We start from the raw sequence: 8,153 nt of genomic DNA, 5'->3' as shown, positions 1-8,153 counted from the left end.
CCCAGAAAGAACTCAGAGATGAGATGCAGAGGTTAAGAAAGTAAAGTGAGGATTCATTAAGGGATGGACAGGACACTCTCCAGGGGAGAGCGGGCAGGCTCAGGGAAGTGGCTGCCCTGAGTTTCTTTGGCAAGTTGGTTATTACACAGGGTGTAAAAATGAAAGGGCAGAATATTCATTGGGGAGCAAAGAGTTTGGGGTCTTATTCCCTGATTATCATCCCAGCTCCACCTTCCCAAAGGGAGGAGGGATTTTTGTCCTTACTTAGTCTGGTTCAGAAGTGTCCTGGCGTCGGTGCAGGATGGGTTCCTCTAATCTGCAAGGCTGATTTTATTGAAATGAGAGCATAATGGACAAAAGGTCACATTCAGACACTGGAGATTCCTGCCTTTTCCCACCTTTCTTTGTTGGTCTCCAGGCCACTTGTCACCCCAAAAGGTGTGACCCCTTATCAGCCCAGAGGTTCCTGCTTTTCTTTCTCTGCCCAGGGACCCCTGGTGCTCACACGATGTGTGGTCTCCTGCATTTGGCCTGTGCGCCTCCTTTCTGCCCAGGTCCTGCCCTGTGGCCTGCGTCCCCGTCTCTCTGCTCAGGTCTAGCTGTCTGCTGCTCTGACAGTCACACCCACACAGGGACAAACTGTTGGAAAGAGTGTTGTGAATGGGAAGCCATGCTCTTCTGGCTCGAGGTGTGCTAACCACAGCGCAGACCTGAAAACTACATAAGCAGGGCGTTCTGCTAGCAAACTGCTGACTAAGATACAATTTACCTTCAGCGCCCAAAGTAGCGACACCAGAAGGTGGTAGACAGGTGCTGGACGGAACTCCAGGGCAAGGAAACATTGTGGCATCAGGACAACAGCGAAGTTAAATATTCAGGCAGAAGAAAGAGCTTGCTCATGACTGGCAAGGATTTAAGAAAAATGCAGAGATCAACAATCTGACACTGGGATTAGGGTTACAGCGCTAGCCAGGCTAAGACTGGGGCCAGATTCTAGGCTCCGCAGACATTTTAAATGAAAGGGTTCCAGGCCATACGTACTAAACAGACTGCGTGTATTCCAAGAGAGTTCTGTAAAGAGGCTATAAGTCAGTGATTAAGCAACCATCTCTATTAGTCAGCATTTGCATTCAGCTTCACACAGTAGAAAGTGTCAACACCGTAGACTTGAACAAGGTAAGAGGGTCACCATTTCTACACTCAGATAACCAAACGGTTGGGAAGTAAATGACACAGGACTGGTGTTCATGGCTCACGTGTGTAGTTGCTAAGGTGACTGCAGCGCTCATGGGACTCCTTTTGGTGATTATTCAAGAGACATGGCAGAAACCCACAGTGATGTCCGACCTTCCCAACCCCCCGTGTGGCTTGGCCGTGGAACTGATCAGAGCAGACACCTGGCCCATCCAAATGGCTCCTGGGTGTCAGCAACCAGCACAGCTGAACTGGGAGACAACAGCTGAGTACTGGTTCTGGTGGCAACTCAAACTGTATACCAGTGCCTCTGGCAGAAAGGAAGAGAGGGGAAACAACAAAACGGTATGTGTTAACGGATCAGCACTCATTTAATTTTTTTTTTTCCCCAAAAAAACCTACGTTGTGACTTGTTTGTATCTTATAGGTCAGATTTTGTGACATCCCCAAATCCAGCTGCAAGAGTGTCTAGGAAATACAGGACCGGTTTTGTTTGTTTGTTTTTAATTCTTTGTTTGCTTGCTTGCCTGTTTACCTTTAAGTCGGGCGCACTGCTGCGTGCCACAAAATCAAAGTTCTCCTAAAAAATGAAGACACAGGGGAATGGGTATTGGGTAAACACTTCTGCAGTCTGGTCCTTTCTTCTTCCTCTGATGACTACACCAGGGACAGCCATCTTTATTCAATAACAAAAAACACAGGAATCTCAGACTCCAGCCCCGCTTCCCTCGGGTCACTGACTCAATGCCAGCAGCCACTCGCGTGTAGCCTCAGAGCAACATAAAAATAAAAAAAATCCCAGTTAATCACTACTATTTGATTTGTCTACGATATGCAGCAGAACACACTCGCTAAGTAACACGTACACCGCCCAAGGGTTTTGTCCATCCCAGCCAGTCTGTCCCTGGGCTCCAGTCTGTAAAGTGTGACCTGACTCCACTGATCAGTATAATGCTAGGCTGGGTTCTCACTGTCCCAGGACCCAGGGCTTTGACGGTCGGCTGCAGGTGATGCTTGAAGAGGCAGAGGCTGAAAACAAAGTGTGGACCTTGGCACTGCGGCACACCCCACAATCAGAGACCCGAAACTGAAACCAAAGAGCTTCCACTGCTTCGAGGAAAAGGAACGTAGGCTCAAACAATTGAAGTAAAATACGAACTCCCCAAGTTCCAAATCAGTAACTCATCAAAGATGCAAATGTACTGCTATAGTTGGCGTTATCGGTCTAGCCAAGAGAATATGGCGTTTCTCCAGGAAAAAGGACATTTAAAAGTCAGAGGGAAATTCATGTTGGAGACTTAGTCGCAGGGAAACTGGGATTCAGTGGAAGAAATCCAGCCATTGAGAGGGTTTAGCTTACAGGGTGGAAGTTCAAATGACTGAGTCCAAGATAGGAAATCTCTCTACGGGAGAGGCCCACAGAACAAAACGTACTAAAAAACTGGGGGACTGTAACAGAACCCAGGCAGTGCGGACGGAGATACAAGGTTATAGGATTTAATACTAAACTCTTAAGCTGACACAGTACAACACCTTAAAATCCTTCCTGACTGGCTCAAGAATTTGGGAGAGGACAGAAATAAACCTTGCAACAGAGGTTAAGTGTCTAAGTGATGTGAATGGGAGCAACTGGGCGTGCAAAATCCCAGCAGGTCATTACAGCGCGGGCATCATTTCATGACTTTGAAGATCTTCCGATACAGTGAAACCAAGCATTTTATAAACGTCCACAAGTTTCATTTTAGGTCAGCACAGGCAGCGGTGGTATGTCAACTGAAAGATGCAGGAGTTCATATGAGTATGAGAAACCTTAATGAGAACGTGCCGTACAGCATCGTCATTATCACTGAATTTCAATTTAATTCGATTTTAATACCATTTTAACAGTATTCATTAAGGCAAGTAAAACAGTAGAAATTGAACCCGTTAAGGTTTAAGAATTGATAACAGCAACAAACGTAGGTCGAAAAAGGGTATGTCACAGGCTCTGTTTTTATGCCTCTGTTTTAAAGGAGTAATAGAAATTATTGGGACTCAGGAAGGGTAAAAAGATACAGAAATTTTACTTTGGTTAGAAAGAGACTGATGGAAACAAACAGGAGCTGGAATTAATGTGTGTCACCCCCCACCTTTGCAGTTTTAGACTTTGCTCTCCTAAACATCCTTTTTTAAAAAATGAAAATGGCCTTGACAGTTTCGCACTTTAAATCATCAGCCACTAATCGATCTGTGTGAACAACCGCAACGGCCCAATTCAGCAAGCGTGCATTTTAACACCGTGAAGTCAACCACAGGAGCCCACCCAAGACCTTCGTGGCAGGCTGACACCTGAGGTCAGCTAGGATGGCCACCGAGGATAGCCACCTGGCATTAAAGCCTTTCCTTGTGTGTGTGGCCGGGGCCAAGCCACTCGTCTTTAACCAACAGAAGGTGGCCAAGGTCATGGGGATGAGGTTACAAAAGACAGCAGTCTGTGTCATTTTCAGCAGGCCATGCCAATTCTACATCTCCATTTCCTCCTGGGGACACGTGAAAAATAAAATAAATGACCTTTAATGAAAAAGAATGTGGACGCTAACCTACGCACGTAGATGCAGGACTGGGACACTGTGCTGTACACCAGAAACTGACACACTGCAACTGACTATGCTTCCAGGAAATAAATACATAAAAATAAATGCACGCAAAGTGCCTAGTGTGTAAACGTGAATTACTTTCCTTCCTCATTTCCCCAATCCTCAATGAATTATTCTGAAGGAGATGCTTAAGGGCGAGAGAAAGGGAAAAAAAAACGTAGCTCGACAGGATTTCTGAAGGGAACTCACCGTTCTCCTGAACAATTTATCCGTCAAAAGAAAGAGCTGTCTTCACCGCGTTTTTCATTCTAAGAAGTGGTTGCCCTCCGGGAGACGCGGGGATGAAAGGGACTTACCTTCCTGTTCACCTGCCCCGGACGGCGCGCTGCTGTCTGGCGGGTGCTTCCCTGGCAGCAGCAGAACGGCTGCCGCGGCAAGGGTGCGCGGGACTCTGGGTGCACGGGGCCTCCTCCTTCCCTTTAGCAGTCAGTCGGCAGCAGTCCTGGGTTTGGCAGAACCTTTAAGCAGACAAGACATCGATGTGGAGCTGCACGAATGCCAGAGGAACCAAGCTCAAAGCAAAGCTTCACCATGCAGTCTTCTGAGTTCAGGCAGACAGCGGGGAGCTGTGGACAGACGTTGTGCCAACACTAAATCAGTGACAACGTCAATCACCCATTATTCAGTTAAACTGATGCTTGAGACTTGGGAAAACCAGCAGAAACGCCCTGCGTTTGGAGTCAAGGTAGTGATTTAAGGGCCTTGGAGTAAAGAGGTCGTGGAAGACAGTCTGTCAACCCATGAAAGACACGCCTGTACCTTCTAACTAATACATGGCCACGTGGCCCCACCATTTGCAGGGCTGGGGGCTCTCTCTTGGCTCTCTCTCCATTCCACTGTTGCACACCTGTAGCAGTATTTCTCAGTTTCATGGAAACTTGCTTCCTTTTACTTTCCAGGCAGATGAGTAACGCAAACATGACATCCTGGGTGACGCTGGATTGGGAGGTGGGTGTAAGTGTGGCAGAGAAAACCCATTCATATCGGATCTATGTTGCTCATGAATTGTTTTGGTTGTTAGTTTCCATCATGGTCCCATTTATTACATGATGTTATTAGAAACCAAAATCTGGTGCTACTGGTGCTCATTCCCACTGGGGTGTCATTACTTCTAAGCTCTATCAGCTGACAGAGCATGGAAATAAATACCCGTGTATATACGAACACTTGTACGCATTCATATTTCTGTAACAGCGATCTGCATCTGTATTAAGCTAAAAACGAGACTGTACTGATTTCTGAAATTCTAATCCGTCACCACAACCTCCCCCCTTTGCTTCTCTGTACCCTTCCCCTACGACAGTGAAAAGCTTGCCTACCACAGCTGCCATCCATTGACTTGATTTTTCATTTCTGTGATGCATGTTTAATTGTTAACCTGTATCCCCTTGTACACACAATTTGATCAACTGGCGTACAGAGTCCCATGTACTTACGTAAAGTAACGTTTGCCTTTAGTTTTATAGATTCCACTTTCCAAGGTTATTTAGGTCAGCAGCCTCTTCCCTATTCCCTTCAAGGGGGTTCTTTCATACATTTATAATACAGTTACATTATTTTTTCACCTTCTTAATTCCATCCAGGGTTTTCCACCACACTTCTAAATTTGACTATATTAAGTTTCTTTTTTTTTTTTTTTGGTGTGAAGTAATACAATGGAACATATTCACAATTATGGTTTCTCCACCCTACACAATCCGCCATGATTTAGCAAGCCAACCCTATCTCTCTTCCCCTTAAAATCTGGCAACTGCTAATACTTTTTTATTGTTTCTATAGCTTCGTCTTTTCCGGAATGTCATATAATTGGAATTATATTGTATGTAGTCTTTCACACTGGCTTCTTTAACTTAGCAATATACATATAAGATCAAACCACATCCTTATGGCTTGATAGCTCATTTCTTTTCATCGCTGCATGATATTCCATTGTATAGAGGTACTATGGTTATCTCATCCATTCACCTTTGAAGGACATTTTAATTGCTTCCAATTGTTTCTGACTTTAAAGTTTTTTTCTCACCTTAGTTACCATCTGAACTGACTTAGATACTTTCCTCCCCACTTTTTGCCTGGGACTCTCTTAATATTGTTCCGGTCTCAGCTTAAATGTCACTTCTTTATGGAAACTTTTCTTCACATTTACAGTATATCCCATTTAATGCTTTCTTATAATTTATTTTTTGGAACCTTAGCAGTACCTACCGCTGTTTGCATGCCATACTGTTGACTGACTTTAACATTTCTCCCTTGCGTGACTGTAATCTCACTCTGATTGATTCAACTCTGTATCCCCAGCACCTACTAATGGTTTGGCACAGAGTAGGTTCACAACATGCATTTGTTGAACAAATCTGTTAGTAAACCATCTCAATAACTGACATAGATATTCACTTTTTACTGGGAAACTGAGAGTAGGCCAAGTTAATAGATTTGCTCAAATTTATATTGGTAAGAGTAGAGCTGAGATTTAAGCTAAGACATCCTGATGTGAAAGCAGACGTCCCTCCCCTTAGTGGTGCTGAAGTTAAGATGCTGCGCAGAGGAAGACGGTGTGACCCAGCTCGAAGGGAGCTATCTCAGAAAATGACCGCCTTGAGCACATGGAGGTAAAATGATCTAATCAAAATCTTAAAGAACTTAATAAACTCTTCTAAAGTTTACATAATTTTTAATTATTAATGAATTTTAGGTTAAGAGGAAAGTATTAATATGAGTGTAAAATTTATTGTCATGTTTAAAGCTATGTTTTCAGATTATTTGTGCCTGGAGAACCGTCATGTTGTTACCTCTGTATATTTTCCTACAGTAAAAACTCATGAGCCTCTACTCACTAGAGGGAGAGGAAGGAGTTCCACTAGGCTTCAAACTTTCAAAAAATTTTTTTGCCTAACAGATAAAATTGAAACTACTGCCATTGAAGTCAAGGCTGGGCCCGGAGCTCTAATTCTGCGGCTTCCTCTTTCCTGCCTGGGCTAGTTTGAAAGTCCTTCTATAGGACCTTTAAATCCATTTTACACATGGACGAAACACACGCACCAAATATACCCTAAGGTTACAAAAATGGGCCATGTCCATCATCAGCATAGCAGCCCAATCTATTGACGATGGTCATTTTACAGAACCATCCGAAATCACCAAAAATGAGGGACTGTGCAATAAAAAGATCGCACGTTAATCACTTCAGTTGCAAAATTAATTTTCAGTCGTTTTTCTATGTTCAGAATAGTTAAGCCCCAAAGCACTACACGAGCCATTTTTTCCTACTAGAATCAAGAAGATTAAGAAGAGTGATAAAGGACCATTAGTTCACCAAGTCCATTTACCTCAATTGCAGTGCAATCTTTGGTCGTAAGGCTCTATTTGATTTTTTTTTTTTTTGTATTTTCTGTCATCCTTAAATTTAGCTTATTTTTACCACATACTTGGAATGAGATTCCACTGTAGAGTACAGTGTGCTTATTGTTTTTATTTCTTTATTTTTTAATCCCCGGAGTTATATACCAAGAAACTACCTGGAAAAATGAAAAGCCGGGCTTCCGTCACTCCCGGTCTCCCGTCCTGGCACCGCCTCTCCCTCTCTCTGCCATCATCAGCCTTCTTGGAATGAATGAAAATCATTCTGCCTGGGACATAGGATGAGATGCAGACATGTTTAGCAAGCAAAACCACGTACGTTTGTGCATCATCCTCATCTGAACTTGGTTCCACGATTATGCTCACTGGTCTATACGCTTGAATAGCCATCTTTTTTGCCACAAAAGAAATTAATCAAAAGTCAGCTCCTTCGGTTTAAATGTGTAGTCTCTACCCTGATGGAGAGACTGCCAGCACAAGACTCGGTTGATAAAGACGAGAATATTATTTTATTATGAAAGCAGTACATGCTCATTTAAGGAAAAAGATTAAATGATTTAAGCAAACAGTCTAATTATATACAATCATATAATCACACTGCCTGCGTATAATGCTGTTATTCTGTTAATATTTATTTATTGTAATGAAATAACAAAATATTTAATAGGTTGATAGCTATTCAATGTATGATTATATTCTGTAAAATTTAAATGACTGCCTCACAAATGGGGTGACATGCATCTATCCCATATATACGACCGACATTATGTCTAAAATTCGATGCAGATGCTAGATCATATTTTATTTAATATCTATACATAGCTGTTTTTAGATTTTGCCTCACTTTTCATGATTTCAAACAGCTCAGCGATCTATACCTCCTTACACATGGATTATCTCCCAGTATGCTGTCTTCAGGACAGCTTACTATGAGTGGAATTTGTATCAGCACCTGAGCATATTTTT

The 8,153-nt window shown here is 43.1% G+C and overlaps 1 long non-coding RNA gene across 1 annotated transcript; it reads right to left on the bottom strand.

Moving 5' to 3' along the window:
- Positions 1-3,104: 3,104 nt before the first annotated feature.
- Positions 3,105-7,525, bottom strand: LOC116660369. The gene is made up of 3 exons (XR_004315837.1): positions 7,346-7,525; positions 4,127-4,396; positions 3,105-3,713 (listed from the first exon to the last, which is right to left on the bottom strand). It is a non-coding gene; the product is annotated as an uncharacterized LOC116660369 (long non-coding RNA).
- Positions 7,526-8,153: the final 628 nt, after the last annotated feature.

The sequence above is a fragment of the Camelus ferus genome, chromosome 28 (genome assembly GCF_009834535.1).
Source record: "Camelus ferus isolate YT-003-E chromosome 28, BCGSAC_Cfer_1.0, whole genome shotgun sequence".
NCBI lineage: Eukaryota > Metazoa > Chordata > Mammalia > Artiodactyla > Camelidae > Camelus > Camelus ferus.
Note: the sequence above shows the minus strand (reverse complement) of the source record. Positions and strands in the feature narration are given on the sequence as shown.